A 16,421-nucleotide genomic window follows, 5' to 3' on the forward strand; every position below is an offset into this window, starting at 1 on the left:
CGAGATGCATTGAAATGCAGGAAAGAGAGGTCACTATGAGAAGTAGGGGCTGCCTAGCATTTACTATGTGCCAGGTTTTGCTGGGCCTCTCAATCCTTATCATAGCCCTGGGAGGTGGATATTTTTACCCCCATTTTATTCACAAAAGGGCACTAAGGGATATGAAATGAGTCAGTCAAGGTCATAGAGCTAGAATCGGCATTTGAACCTGTAACATGGGGGTGTAGGCTTGAGCTGACCTTGAAAGAAGGGCAGAGTTCAGAAAGACAGAGGTAAAAGGAAGCTATATTCTTTGGTTTGCGGCTTTATGGGGCTGTGGAACTGTGCCCAACTGGGAAGACATTAGGACTGTTGCTTGGGGCAAGAGAAGGCCCCCTTCAGGAAGACTGCCAGACTTGTTATGCCAGGCAGGCTGTGGGCATCAGGGCCAGCCGGTCCTGGCAGGCAAAGACCACATACAGCTTCTGCCTTGCCACAGCTCATAAACGAAACCTGATACGCACCTTGACCCCACAAGACGCCAGGCATTTGCCTTCTTATCAAGTTGGGCACATTCCATGGCCAAGTGGCCACCTGGGTGACTTTTTGTCAGCGCAGATCTACTCCAGCCTGTGTGCACATTTGCATTCCTGCCTGTCTGGCAAGTTTTGCATTTTGAGAGTCTGGCCTGGCTACAGGGGGGCTGGCAGGATGGTGTGCTACCCACACGTCCCTCCAGCAGCAAGGGGACTGACGGCACTTTGGCACAGGCGCTGGGTTTGGTGTAAGAGAACCTAGGTTCGAATCTTGTCCTACCTTTCTTAGTTGTATGACCTTAGGCGAGTCCCCTCATCTCTCCAGGCCTCCGATTCCTTGACCAGAAAGTGGAAATGGCAAAAAAAAAAAAAAAAAAAAAAATCAAAATAAACTCTACTTTTAGTTTCATGTTGAATATTAAATATCATGAAGAGCCTGACTTACCTTGGTAGGTGCTCCATAAAATTAATTACTATTTTTAATGGTATTAGCTGTTTCTGGGATATTGAGAGTCCTGAGCTTTAGGATAGGGTACAGGCAGCAGGAGTGGGGGTGGTGGGGAGTGGGCAAGGATGAATACAAGAATGTGGTGTGAAGTTGCCATAATACCTGGCTTGTTTACCCTTGGAAGAGCCCCAGCTTCCCATCCTGAGCTACCAGAGGAAATTTGAGTGAAGTTTAGGCTTTTTGAAACTCTGTGCTTCTCCGCCTGATTGCTGAGAAGGGCTGTGTGTTTTGATGAGACTTTGCCCCTAAAAATTCTCTACTGGGCTGAAAAACGGGCTTGAGGAGAGCTTAGCTCAAATGTATTACCCAGTTGGGAACTGCATCCCAGACTGTAGCAATCACATGTGCAAATAAAGTATACATTTGCACATTATGCATAATAATATGCAAATAAACATAGTGTTTCTCATCTTATATCCAGGGCTTAGTGGAAACAGAACACAGTATGTGTCAGACATACTGAGATTTAAACCACAGCATGTCTCCTGCATGTTGGGAGGGTCACATTCCTTTACCTTTTCTTTCTCTGGGCACTTGCAACAGCCATGTAAGGTTGACAATATTATGGTTATTGTCATGATGAGCAAACAAACTCAGAACACTTAAGTGATTTGGCCAAGGTCACTCATCTAAGAGACCCAGGGTAAGAACAAGGTGTTGCACTAGGATCAAGCCCCACCTGTTGAAAACCTCAGCCAGGTCCCCAGAGACCCTGACGAAGAAGTCCTGAGCTGGCTGTCCAGTTGGAGACACTGAGCCCTTCCTCTGACTTCCTGATCCTTTTGCTTTTCCAAACTAAATTCCTGTTGTCTGGTGATACCAGCTGGATATTTGCATAGTGTTTTTCAGAGAACAATCTCAGGCTAAAACCCTGATGTGTTATGAGGAGCTGGCTAATGATATGAGGCACCTTTGGTCTGCTGCTATGGAGCAGAGGGGTCAGATTGACTATTTTAGGAGAGTGTAAACATTTTCTGGATAGCTATTGCTAAAAACACTCCCAAATGGGCTTCAAGGTGTTTCTATGGAGACCTTTATTGGGTTTTATGAGGAGTCACTAGACAATTGTTCAAAGGGCCCGAGGTTTTAATTTTGACTATTTCAGCCTGAAATCAACTTTATTCTCAAAAACCTGGCTGACCAGCCAACAGCTCTGATAAACAAAACACAGAACTGGGTGGCAGTGGGGACGGTAGTTCTGGTTAATTCTGGGTTTCAGAAAATGGAACGACTCCTTAGAGGTGGCAGACCTGTAGATCAAATGGGAATTTTATTTTCCTCAATAAGTGAGGGGAAAATTCAAAGTGGCTGGAGGAGATGCTGTCGATTTTGTGGATGCATTCTTAGTGTTTTCTTCATTTGACCTTGCACTTGTTAGCAGGAGCACGTGGATGCTGACTGCTGTGAGGTGCTGGGAGAAGAGGAAGAAAGGCTGCATGATGAACTGCACTAGGCCAGGAAGAGCAGGTTTCTGGTAATCAGGTTGTGTGCCAATCTGGGATCTCAGCTTAATGTTTTGTTAAAGAAGCAGGATTGTCAGAGCTAAAGACTAAAACTAGTGCATAAAAAGAAAGGAGAAAGGTTGAGATGAAAGTTGAGAAGGAAAATCAAGGAGGCAGAGGAGGATAAAGGAAGAAATGAAAGAAAACAAAAGAAAAAGAGGGAAGGAGAGAGGGGGGAAAAGAGTATGGGATGTATTCCATTACTACATCACAAGCAAGGGTGGAGGGAGGAGGTTGGAGAGGAGGCAGGTGATGGTTGCCTGAGTCAGGCCCAGGTCTGGAGGCACAGTGGTTTGATTGACAGCTTTGGAGGCTTCTGACTGGGGCTTAGGGGCTGCTGACCTCTTAGTTTCAGTTCCTCCTCTTACTTCTCCGACCCCCAGCTTCATGGGGTATAGGTGAAAGGAATAGAGGACAAAGAATATTTATCAAAGTTTTCCTTTAAGAAAAGGTAACTTACCTTAGTCCTTTTGTTCTGCGCTAACAGATATCCCGAGACTAGGTAATTTGTAAAGGACAGAAATTTCTCATAGTTCTGGAGGCTGGGAAGATCAAGGGAGCAGCAGGTTTGGTGTCTGGTGATGGCTGCTCTGTGCTTCCAAGATGGTGCCCTCCTGCTGCATCCTCCAGAGAGAGGAACACTGTGTCTTCATGGCAGAACATGGAAGGGCAAGTGGGGGCCAACTCCTTGTGCCAAACCTCTGTATAAGGGCACTTAATTCCAAGCTTGAGAGAGGAGCTCTCATGGCCTAATCACCTCTTAAAGGCCTTGTCTCTTAATACTATCACATTGGCTGACTTTTAGGAGGGGGTACATTCAAACCATAGCATAACCCAATTCTGCCCTTCCCAGTATGACAAGCTGCCAAAACCCATCATGTCACTCTCTGAGTGAGCATCTCTTCTTTGTGGCTTTTAAAGTGAGTTGTTTCTTTGCCAGGGGTGCCAGGATGCAACCACAGTGCCTGCTTTTGCATCTTCACAGATTTCTCTTGTTTAATCAATGTGTAATCATGAAATAGAGTCCATAGATTTCCCCCCCTCCTTCCTTCTTTCTTTTTCTTTTGTTTTCTCTCCCTTCCTTCCCTCCCTCCTTCCCTCCCTCCCTCCCTCCCTCCCTCCCTCCCTCCCTCCTTCCTTCCTTCCTTCCTTCCTTCCTTCCTTCCTTCCTTCCTTCCTTCCACCTCTGCCTCTTTGATTTCCCTCTTCTTTCCTCTCAACCTTTCTCTGTATCCACTAGTCTTGGTCCTTGCTTCTGACAATCTTACTTGTTTAATAAAATTGTGGGCTGTCTGAAGCCAGTGACCAGGTCCTGGACATTTGTCCACATGGTTCTCAGCGAGGTTTTGACCTTTCTGGCTTGTGAGTTTGCTGCAAATACCAAGGCAGGAGCACTGTCTTTCCTCACCCAGAACTCCTGGGATGCATTCTTTGATTCTTTTGAGCTGTCTGCTGTTGAAGCCGCTTTGGTGGCCGATGGTTGCCTTGTCTCTTTCCTGGATGGCTGGTGCCTTCTCTCAGCCCAGTGTTAGCAGCCGCAGCTGCTTGTTTTGGCTGCACAGACCCTTTTTCAAAGGAAAGAAGTGGTTTTTGATAGCAAGCAGGCAAGTCTAGCACTCCCCCTTCTCTGCATTTCTTTATTTTCCTGCTGGCAACAAGAATTCTTAGTGGCTGGAAAAAGTAAAAATATCTCTGAACCTTATGTTTCTGACTCACCGTGTCTGAAAAATGAACAAAAACAAACAAAACCAAAACCAAATTCTCTAGCCCTACTCCTAGATATTATTGCAGACAAATACCATTATCCAGATTTCAAAGAGTGAAACCTTGGCTTTTCGTTACTATGGGTTATGTTCATGATGCAGAGATGTATGAGAATAGGGAACAAGAAGTCTCCAGGGAAGGGTGGATTCGAGGTTAAATAAATAGCTAATGTTGCTGGTGCCCTTGCTACCTGCCAGCCACCGGCACTGGGATGACTGCTTCATGAACATTTTCACTGAGTCCTCAAACAACTGTAGGAGGCAAGCTGATGCTCTGTATATGCCCATTTGTAATGAGAAAACCGAGGCTTAAGAAACTTTACCTTAGCTCACATATCTAGAGACGCAAACCTGGGAGGGACCGTGGTTTTCATTCTCTTCTTAGCTCCTATATTGTGCTGCCTCCAAAAGGAAAATGATCATTTCAAAGTCGTAGAAAGCTTTTAGGAATAAGGCTCCAGAGGAAGACAATCCAACCTAAAATGAGCTCTTGGATTAATAAATCACTGCAAGAAGATTGTGAGGTTTGCCTTTATTTTGTATGTTTGGGTTCATTAGACCAGCCCTATGAAAGTATGTTGTTTACTTCTGAACACCATTGCTACAATTTTTGTTGCTGTCACTAGGTAAACAACTATCTTAATTCAGAACCAGTGGCACCAGCATCAGCTGGGAGTTTGTTAGAAATGCAAGGTCTCAGGTCTTACCCCAGACCCCTCAAGTCAGAATCTCCACTTGAACGAGACCTAAAAGTGATTCATACTCATGTGAAAACGTGGGAAGAGCTCACAGTTTTGGGATGTGGTTCTGCAGCCTAAGAGCTTAGGCTTTTTCTCAGGAGTAGAAATAACTGAAAGCAGAGATAATGGATTCACAATTTAGTCCCTCCTTCTTCCCATAGGGAAATAAATTTTGATTGTTTAAAAAATACTTAACTACGCATGATGTAACTCATAACAATGACCAACTGATAAGAATTGATTATTTAAAAATGTCTTTTCTCCCACATATTATCTCATTTAATGTTCACAAAAAGCCAATGAAGTAAGCATTTTTCTTACTCTTATTTTGCAGAAAAGGAAGCTAGGCATAGAGAGACTAAGTAAATTGTCCAAGGTCAACACACTTAATAGCAAGTAAAAACAATTTTTTTAAACAGTAAAATTTACCTGAAACTAAATACCTGGGAACACTTGAAGCACCGCATCCACTGAACATCACCTGTTTCCAGTCTACCGCTTAGAGACTTTCTGAGTCACTCCACAGAGTGAGGTCCTCATAGCTCAACAAAAGCATTTAGCCACCTGTATACACTTATTAGAGAGAAGAGCAGAAACAACAACCACTTATTAAGTGCTTCTGTTTACAGTCAACAGCACTTTACTTGTATTTCTATTATTTTGTTTTTGTTCTTCAAATTTTACATATTTTCTGATTTACTGTGTATAAGAGAACTTCACATGGGCTTTTGAGGTTTTGTCAAAGGAATCGTGTCTTAATCACCTTTCCACTGCCAAGGGCTTGGTACAGCATTTTGTAGCTGCACAATAAATGCCTACTGAATGCAGAACAGCCCAGCAACGTCAAACCCTCTCCTCTATGAAGAAGCCTTTCCATTTTTCTTAGGGCATTTAAAATAAATAGTTCAAAGGCATCATTTGAAACACAGTTATGCTGGAGTAGTTTCCTTATAGAGGGCATGATGCCGTCTGTGTGCAGAACATCGTAGTTCTTTCTCTGTTCTGCACTACATTTTACCGCAGAGCTTTCCAGTTCAGCGTTTTGTTGTCAGAGTCAATGGTGTTTTCATTTTGCTGAGTGGGGCTGAAGTGGGTTAGTTGTGTGAACCACTCACCCCAGGAGAATTCTGTTCCAGAAGTATCCGGGAACTTTCCTAGAGGAAGCAGACATAGGCTATGGAATAGGCTGTGGAATTACACAGATCTAGGTTTTAATTATTGTGCTTTAGCTTACTGGCTTGGGCAGTTGACTCAATCTGTCTGAATCTTGGTTTTCTCATGTATAAAATGGGATAATAATACCTACTCCATTGGTTTGGTTATGGGAACAAAATGAGATAGTGCGTGTAGGTAGTCTAGCAGAGGTTCTGGTACACAGCAGACACAGAATAATGGAGGGGAGGGGGATTTGCAGAGGTGACCAGATGAAGTCAGCAAAAACATTATTTTCTCCTAAAGTATGGGGAGAACATAAAAACCAGACAGGCAGAAAAGTCTTTTCCAAAGGCATGAATAGGACACTTGCCAGACTTCCATGTCATTGACGATTCTCTCACCATCTCCATTCCCTCAAAGAGCAGATGGCTTCTTATCTCAACATCTTAGAGTATCTGAAAAGGTCTCCTATGGTGTGGGCCATGTGATGGGACCTGATTCACTGGGATGACACGTAGTGTAACTAACCTCTTTTTGATCAATGCAAGAAAAATATCATTCTGCAAATTGTTCCCAGATGGCATCAGTTTTGAAAGGATTTTCTGAATGAGGTTTTACTCCATTCATCTCCGTCACTAAGTTGTAGCACAGGAAGGTTAAGGCACCTGCCCAATGTCCCAGAAAAAATAAATGATGGAACCAGGACTCAAAACAAGTCTGTCTGGCTCCAGAACCCTTAGGTCTGGGCTATACTGCTTTGTGCGGAAATGGAATTGGTATCTGGAAAGTTGGGTTTCTACTCTGTCTTCCTGCTGCAGGACAATTGTGGAAATGAACCCACCCTTCTCTCAATGTGGAATGGGAAGGAACATTCAGGTTCAGATCTGCATGGCTAACCAGATCAGAAGCCTCTTTGTGTCCTTCAGAGATGGTCCCCTCTAGTAAATAATTGAGCTCCTGCTCCCCACTCAGGAGAGGCGACCTGCCAGCACCAGGGTGGCATAAATGGCTGCTCACCAAGCAGAAGTTGTCCTCTAGCTATTCCTGGAGAAGGGCAGCCAAACCCATTAAAGCTTTGATCATTCCTTTTACTCCCTTGGGAAATGCTGGGGATGGAGAGAAAACTTCAGCTTTGTAACCTTGGCTGCCAGTGAATGCTTAACATTCTCCAAAGACAAATTTTAAAGAGCCGCCCAGAGAGTACCCAGCTGTCTATGTCTATTTCTGCTTAATAAGCCAGTGGCATGGGGGACAAGCTGCTCATGAATAGTCTCATCCTCACACCTAACCAACTCTAACTGGTTATTTTTGATGAACTGACAGTGGGAAGTGGACTTGTGAGCCTTGAACAAGTCCCAGGAGCAGAGGCAGAGGAGGAAGCAAAAGCCAGCTGAGCTTAGGCACTGAAGAGTTCTAACCTGCCACTCCCACTCCAAAGACCCTCCATGTGCTGCAGCTCTCCTGGGCCCAGACTCCAGACAAAGTTTAGATGGATGTTCTTGCTGTATTTTTCTGTCTCAGGCAAACGTGATATGGTGGTATGTAGAAGCGTTACCAGAAGAGGTTTGGATCCAGACCCTAAGAGAAGGTTCTTAGATCAAGTGTAAGAAAGAATTCCGGGCAAGTCCACAGAGTAAAATGAAAGCAAGTTTATTACGAAAGTGAAGGAATAAAAGAATGGCTACTGTATTCTTTTATTTTGTGAAAAATACTAATTTTATCGTGTAGGGACACATACCCCTACAACACATAAATGCATGCATGTAAAAATGGTGAATGGTGAATAATCTGTAGTCTAGTTAATAGCATTGTAACAATGTCAACTTCCTGATTTTGATGATAGCCACCATTGGGGGAAGGGTACATGAGACTGTATGTATGAGTTTTGCAACTTCCTACAATTTTAAAATAAAAAGTTAATAAAAACCCTAATGTTCAAATTCCACCCCAAATGTTGTGATTCATTGGTCTGGGACTTGAACATCAGTGCTTTTTAAAATCTCCTCAGGTGATTGTAATGTGCAGCCATGGTTGAGAACTACTGAACTAGGTGATCTCTGTATTCCTTTCCAGCCCTAAAATGTTATCAGTCAAATATATCTAAACCCTTCTTGAAACTATTTACATGTTCAGAGTGCATGGGTAAGATGTTAAGTTTATTATTACCTGCTGTATAAAAACTTTCTTGAATTTGTCCTAAAGTTACCCTTCCTTGAGTGACCCAAGCTCTAGCCTCTTTCATTCCCAAGCATTGTCATCCTGTGCCTGTGTCCTGGGGCTGCAGCTTCTCAACAGATGCCCTTTGCCATGACTTTGACCTTCTCCATGCGTCACCCACCCCTTGCTGGCCACTGATCGTTTTCTATGATCCCTCGATTGCAACTCCCTGTAATAAGATGCTACCAGCTCCCTATGATTCTCAGTAGAGAGGGAGGAACTAGGAAGTCCACGCTACCCTTTGCAATTTCTTCACTTTATTCTCTGTAATTCCACCAAAAGCCTTGTGGTATACCAGAATCACAGGGAGCCCATTTAAGGATGCACTCTAATTCCTCATTCAGCTACATGTCCTCTGATGGGTCCTCCTTTCAGAGAACTCCTTCTTTGTACAGCCACAGTGAAATTCTTTACCCTATCCCCCTTTAGGGAAAGTGATGTCTATTGCCAAATTGATCCCTTCCAAGGATGCACACCCCTTTTGTTCATCAGGACAATCCTAGAACTTCAGTAATCCACAGAGGAACTTCTCTCGAAATCTGAGATAATCAACCAAGAATTACACAATGGAGGAGGGAAAGTGGTGGCTTCACTAGGACTGTCCCAGGTGAGTTTTGGCATTCCAGGTCCAATTGTGACAGGTTAAGGGGTAGGTGTTTTCTGATTATCCAGGTGGTAACTAGTGAAACACACACACACACACACACACACACACACACACACACACACACACACTTCCATATTTTTCAAATAACAATTGTATGTTCTCTAACCATATTAAGCAAAATAAACTTTTCTTTTTTAAATATTTTTTCTTTCCATAGGTTTTTGGGGAACAGGTGGTGTTTGGTTACACAAGTAGTTCTTTAGTGGTGAGTTGTGAGATTTTGGTGCACCCATCACCTGAGATGTATACACTGCACTAAATTTGTAGTATTTTATCCCTCACCCTCTTCCCAGCCTTTCCCCCTGAGTCCTCAAAGTCCATTGTGTTATTCTTACAACTTTGCATTCTCATAACTTAGCTCCCACTTAAGAGTTGGAATATGCTATGTTTGGTTTTCCATTCCTGAGTTACTTCACTTAGAATAATAGTCTCCCATCTCATCCAGGTCACTGTGAATGCCATTAATTCATTACTTTTTATGGCTGAATATTATTGCATCATATAGATGTATATACCACAGTTTTTTTATCCACTTGTTGATTGATAGGCATTTGGGTTGGTTCCACATTTTTGCAATTGTGAATTGTGCTGCTATAAAACATTTGTGTGCAAGTATCTTTTTCGTATAATGACTTTTGGGTAGATACTCAAAAGTGGGATTTCTGGATCAAATGGTAGTTCTACTTTTAGTTTTTTAAGGGATCTCCACACTGTTTTCCATAGTGGTTGTATAGTTTATGTCCCCACCAGAAGTCTATAAGTGTTGTCTGTTCACCACATCCATGCCAACATCTATCATTTTTTGACTTTTTGATTATGACCATACTTGCAGGAGTAAAGTGGTATTGCACTGTGATTTTGATTTGCATTTCCCTGAGTGATGTTTGGCATATTTTCATATGTTTTTTGGCCATTTGTATATCTTTTGAGAATTGTGTATTCTCAGAAGAAGACCATTCATGTCCTTAGCCCACTTTTTGATGGGATTGGTTTTTTTTTCTTACTAATTTGTTTGAGTTCATTGTAGATTCTGGATATTAGTCCTTTGTCAGATGTGTAGATTGTGAAGATTTTCTCCCACTCTCTGGGTTGTCTGTTTACTCTGCTGACTGTTTCTTTTTCTGTGCAAAAGCTCTTTAGTTTAATTAAGTCCCAGCTATTTATTTTTGTTCATCATAAAATCCTCACATAAGCCAAGGTCTAGAAGTCTTGTTCATCAGGGATATTGGTCTGTACTTTTCTTTTTGGTTGTGTCCTTTCCTGGTTTTGGTATTAGGGTGATGCTGGCTTCATAGAATGATTCAGTGAAGGTTTCTTCTTTCTCTATCTTGTGGAATAGTGTCAATAGGATTGCTCCCAATTCTTCTTTGAATGTCTGGTAAAATTCTGCTGTGAATCCGTCTGGCCCTGGACTTTTTTTGCTGGCAATTTTAAAATTTCCATTTCAATCTTTCTGCTTGCTATTGTCTGCTCAAGGTATTTTACTCTTCCTGATTTAAGCTAGGAAGGTTGTATCTTTCCAGGAATTTATCCATTTCCTCTAGGTTTTATAGTTTATGTACATAAAGGTGCTCATGTAGCCTTGAATGATATTTTGCATTTCTGTGGTGTCAGTTGTTATATCTCCTGTGTCATTTTTAATTGAGCTTATTTGGATTTTTTCTCTACTTTTCTTGGTTAATCTTGCTAATGCTCTGTTAATTTTATTTACCTTTTCAAAGTACCAGGTTTTTCCCCCCATTTACCTTTTGTATTTTTTTGGTTTCAATTTCATTTACTTCTGTTCTGATCTTGGTTATTTTCTTTCTTCTGCTGGGTTTGGGTTTGGTTTGTTCTTGTTTCTCTAGTTCCTTGAGGTGTAACCTTAGATTTTTTGGTGCTCTTTCAGACTTTGTGATATAGGTGTTTAGGGCTATTAACTTTCCTCTTAGCATTGCTTTTGCTGTATCCCAGAGGTGTTGATAGGTTGAGTCACTATTGTTGGTTAATTCAAAGAATTAGTAAATTTCTATCTTGATTTCATTTTTGACCTAATGATCATTTAGGAGCAGGTTATTTAACTTCCGTGTATCTACATGGTTTTGAAGGTTCCTTTTGAAGTCGATTTCCAGTTTTATTCTACTGTGGTCTGAGAAAGTGCTTGATATAATTTCAATTTTCTTAAATTTATTGAGGCTTGTTTTGTGGCCTATCATATGGTCTATCTTAGAGAAAGTTCCACGCACTTTTGAATAGAATGTATATTCTGCAGTTATTGGATGGGATGTTCTGTAAATATCTGTTAAGTTCATTTCCTTCAGAGCATAGTTTAAGCCCATTGTTTCTTTGTTGACTTTCTGTCTTGATGACTTGTCTAATGCTGTCAGTGAAGTATTTTTATTTTATTTTATTTTATTTTTTTATTTTATTTTATTTTATTTTTTTCCCCATTTATTTATTTTATTGCATTTTAGGTTTTGGGGTACATGTGAAGAACATGCAAAATTGTTGCATAGGAACACACGTGGCAGTGTGATTCGCTGTCTTCCTCCCCATCACCTACATCTGGCATTTCTCCCCTTGCTGTCTCTCCCCAGCTTCCCACCCCCCACCGTCCCTCCCCTATTTCCCCCCAACTGACCCCAGTGTGTAGTGCTCCCCTCCCTGTGTCCATGTGTTCTCATTGTTCAACACCTGCCTATGAGTGAGAACATGCGGTGTTTGATCTTCTGCTCTTCTGTCAGTTTGCTGAGAATGATGGTTTCCAGGTTCATCCATGTCCCTACAAAGGACCCAAACTCATCGTTTTTGATGGCTGCATAATATTCCATGGTGTATATGTGCCACATTTTCCCTATCCAGTCTATTGTCGAAGGGCATTTGGGTTGGTTCCAGGTCTTTGCTATTGTAAACAGTGCTGCAATGAACATTCGTGTACACGTGTCCTTATAGTAGAACGATTTGTAATCCTTTGGATATATACCCAGTAATGGGATTGCTGGGTCAAATGGAATTTCTATTTCTAGGTCCTTGAGGAATCGCCACACTGTCTTCCACAATGGTTGAACTAATTTACACTCCCACCAACAGTGCAAAAGTGTTCCTATTTCTCCACATCCTCTCCAGCATCTGTTGTCTCCAGATTTTTTAATGATCGCCATTCTAACCGGCGTGAGATGGTATCTCAATGTAGTTTTGATTTGCATTTCTCTGATGACCAGTGATGATGAGCATTTTTTCATATGTTTGTTGGCCTCACGTATGTCTTCTTTTGAGAAGTGTCTGTTCATATCCTTTGCCCACTTTTGAATGGGCTTGTTAGTTTTTTTCTTGTAAATCTGCTTTAGTTCTTTGTAAATTTTGGATATCAGCCCTTTGTCAGGTATTGAAGTCCACTATTATTGTGTTGCCATCTACCTAATTTCTTAGGTCTATTAGTAATTGTTTTATAAATTTGGAAGCCCCAGTGTTAGGTGCATATATATTTAGGATTGTGGTATTTTCCTGTTGGACAAGACCTTTTTTCTTTATATAATGCCCCTCTTTGTCTTTTTTTAAACGGATGTTGCTTTAAAGTTTATAAGAACAGCTACTCCTGCTACTACTTTCCACCCCTTTGCCTTAAGTTTATGTGAGTTCTTATGTGTTAGGTGAGTGTCTTGAAGGCGGCAGATGGTTGGTGAATTATTATCCATTCTGTAATTCTGTATCTTTTAAGTGGAGCATTTAGGCCATTTATATTCAATGTTAGCATTGAGATGTGAAGTACACTCATATTGAGATGTGAAGCACCATACAGTTGCCTGTATACCTTGATATTTAAAAATTGTATTTTGTTTTATAGGTCCTGTGAGATTTATGCTTTACAGAGATTCTGTTTTGTTGTGTTTCCAGGATTTATTTATTTTAAGATTTAGAGCTCCTTTTAGCAGTTCTTGTAGTACTGGCTTTCTAGTGGTGAATTATCTCAGCATTTGTTTGTCTGAAAAAGACTGAAAAAGACATTACACACACACACACACACACACACACACACACACACACACACACTTCCATATTTCTCAAATAACAACTGTATGTTCTCTATCCATTTTAAGTAAAAGAAACTTTTCTGAAGTATGACCTAATGGATGCAGATTCCTGTCTTCAATGAGTTTGGTGCTTTATTACCATGCATAGCTGTGTTGTCTCAGATTTGTTCATCTTCCAGCCTCTACATCTTTTCCAGAGGCCTATAGAAGCATAGAAAATGAGGTCGATTACTCTGTCTTGAAGCACAGAGCCACCTGGCCCTGGATGGCCACCCTCTGGCCACCCTCAAATCTAGCCCCCAGGGCTCTGAGATATCCCAATGACCAAATAATGCTATTAGCAAAGCATTGCCACACTGTCACCTGTAGGAGGAGGGGGGAACTGTGAAGGGGGCTGCTCAGAAAAGCCTCACCAGTGGGTTGCTATGGGGTTAGTTATATAGGTTGTGAGGATTTGGAAATGATGGTAAGTTCATGCTAACTTTAATCTAATTATTCATAATTTCATTGGCTTTGATCCTAACCCTTCCAGCCTTCATCTTTCTAGAGTAAAGAGTGATTTTATTTTATTATATTTTTTGAGATGGAGTTTCGCTCTGTCACAAGGCTGGGGTGCAGTGGGGTGATCTCAACTCACAGCAACCTCCACCTCCTGGGTTCAAGTGATTCTCCTGTCTCAGCCTCCTGAGTAGCTAGGACTACAGGCACGTACCACCACACCCAGCTAATTTTTGTATTTTTAGCAGAAATGGGGTTTCACCATGTTGGCCAGGATGGTCTTGACCTATTGACCTTGTGATTCACCTGCCTGGGTCTCTCAAAGTTCTGGGATTATAGGCATGAGCCACCACACCAGGCCTAAGAGTGATTTTTAAAAACATTTTTTACTCACAGGTACTCTTCCCTCCCTGACTCCATCATTTCAATTATCCTTATCTGTCTATACCTTGCTCCTAAGTGTTCAACTGCTGGCTTAGGCCAGCTGCCAAGATGTCATGCTCTGGCAATTGCTTGAGGTAATAGTTTCCCAATGTTTATTACTTTCAGCTTTGTCTCTTCTCTCTCAAGCTTCAAGAGTTGACTCCTAGTTAAAGTCTTCTAAGAATTTTTAAATCAGTCCATGCCCATCCTACCTGAAATCCTCATAGTTTTGCATTTAAAAAATTACATCCCTTTTTAACTTTTGGCTTTGCATTTTGAAGGCATGTAACATATAATCAGTCTTGCAAACAGTAAGCACTAAATTCACATTTGGATTATTGATTTTGATAATGATTCTGAATAACAAAATATATTTCTTCATGTAAACTTCCATTTATTATGTTATCAAACACATTTGTGGTATGAGGAACTGGCTGTAGATATTCCTGTGACTTTTAAGGCAAAAGATAAAATTCCAGAGAAGGTTATTCTTCCATGTATAATGCATGGAAAGTATATTGAGGCTCTTGGAAGTTCAGACAGTAACACTGGATCACCTGAGTTAGAGAACTCTTTCCCTGGTATATCAGAGATGTGACGTTGGGCAAGTTATCACATCTCTCCAAACTTCAGCTTCATCATCCATAAAAATGAGGACAATAATAATATATACCTTGGGTGACTTTTTGAGGATTAAGTGAGATAATCTCCACATCACTGGCCCATAGAAAGAGCTTAGTTCATGTAAGCTGTTATTATTGTGCTGTTGGTCCTTCAAGTAAACAATTCAGACATTGATTATGTCAGCGTTTTTCAAGAGTAAACATAAGATCATCTCTATCAGAATTAACTTAGGTACATTCAGGCTGGGCAGGGTGGCTCGCGCCTGTAATCTCAGCACTTTGGGACGCCAAGGCGGGTGGATGACCTGAGGTCGGGAGTTCGAGACCATTCTGGCCAACATGGTGAAACACTGTCTATACTAAAATACAAAAATTAGCCAGGCGTGGTGGCATGCACCTGTAGTCCCAGTTATTGGGGAGCCTGAGGCAGGGTAATCTCTTCAACCCAGGAGGTGGAGATTTCAATAAGCCAAGATTGGGCCACTGCACTCCAGCCTGGGTGACAGAGTGAGACTCCATCACACATACACAAAAATAATCAACTTAGGTACATTTAGATTATGCAGATGCCAGGGCCCCACCCTGGTCTTACTGAATTTCTCTTTCTACAGAGAGGTGTAAGCACCTGGGTTTTACCAGCTGCCGCAGTATATGTTGATGAGACGTGCTGGTGATGGATGTGTTGCCTGCTGCTACAGGGCTCCTGAGCTGGTCTGTGTGAGCTGCAGCAGCTAAGACACTGAGTGGGCAGCTCCCACCTACTTAGGAATGCACCAGGAGACCCACTGGCCCAAATTTCTGGCAAGTTTTTAATGATGCCTTTAAGGTGGAGTTATACATCGTGATGCACTGGAGCTGTACTCGTCCTTGTCTCACATTCCTCCATGAATCATTTTCTGCACTAGATGTGGCAAAAACTAGGAGTGTGCGAGGAAAGAGTCAGTCCTAAGAAGGTAGGAAAATGTTCTCTGTTCGAGCTGCAGGACAATTGATTCAGGCGCCAGAGGACTGACATGGGGAATAAAAAAGGAATGGTATCTAGAAAAGGGGTATATCAATGCCAACCACTGGACATCTTTGGATTCTCTGTTCTCTATTTCTGGGGAACAGCTGCTGGGGGTGAGGTGGTGAGTGGACAGTATGAAGAGTCTTTGGTCTGTGTGAATAGGTACTTGCTGACAAGAGGCTGGTTTCAAGCCATTAAAAATCTAGTTTTACTGGCATCTCAGAAGGCAGTGATTGCTCTATTTTCCTGGCATGACTATCCCATGAGGCAGGTTGCAACTTGCCCTGTTTGCCCAAGCTTTGGTTGAGTCCCCAAGGAAGACGGTCAGATGGTGACATTTTCAAAGCATATTCATCTCCTGGTAGGAAGAAACTCACTGAAGTGGCAGTGAGTCAGCTTCTTCCTGAGTCTCCAGAGTATAGGACCTATAGTCTGATAGCTCTTGTGCCTGGCATCTCTGTGTCCTGTGGACAATCTAGCCTTTTTGGTGAGGTCTGACTCAGTTATGGTTGGGACACACCTTTGTGTATATGAGAAAGTTGGCATTTAAAGATGCCATGGGCTCCTGAACAGTCTTTTACATACAGTGGTTCAAACTTCTCCGCACTGGAGAGGAAGGGACAGGGCTTTCCTATCTTTCCAACCCAAGCTTGGGTGCCTCCTGGTTGGGTGACACTGGTCAGGTGAACTAGCTTCCCTGAGCCTCAGACTCCTCATTTTGCTGTCAATGTTGCGAATATTAAATGGGATAATGTGTGAGAACACCCTTAGATAATTCTGGCACATAGGAAGTG

The sequence above is a fragment of the Sapajus apella genome, unplaced genomic scaffold (genome assembly GCF_009761245.1).
Source record: "Sapajus apella isolate SASKATOON/1434 unplaced genomic scaffold, GSC_monkey_1.0 scaffold16, whole genome shotgun sequence".
Lineage (NCBI taxonomy): Eukaryota > Metazoa > Chordata > Mammalia > Primates > Cebidae > Sapajus > Sapajus apella.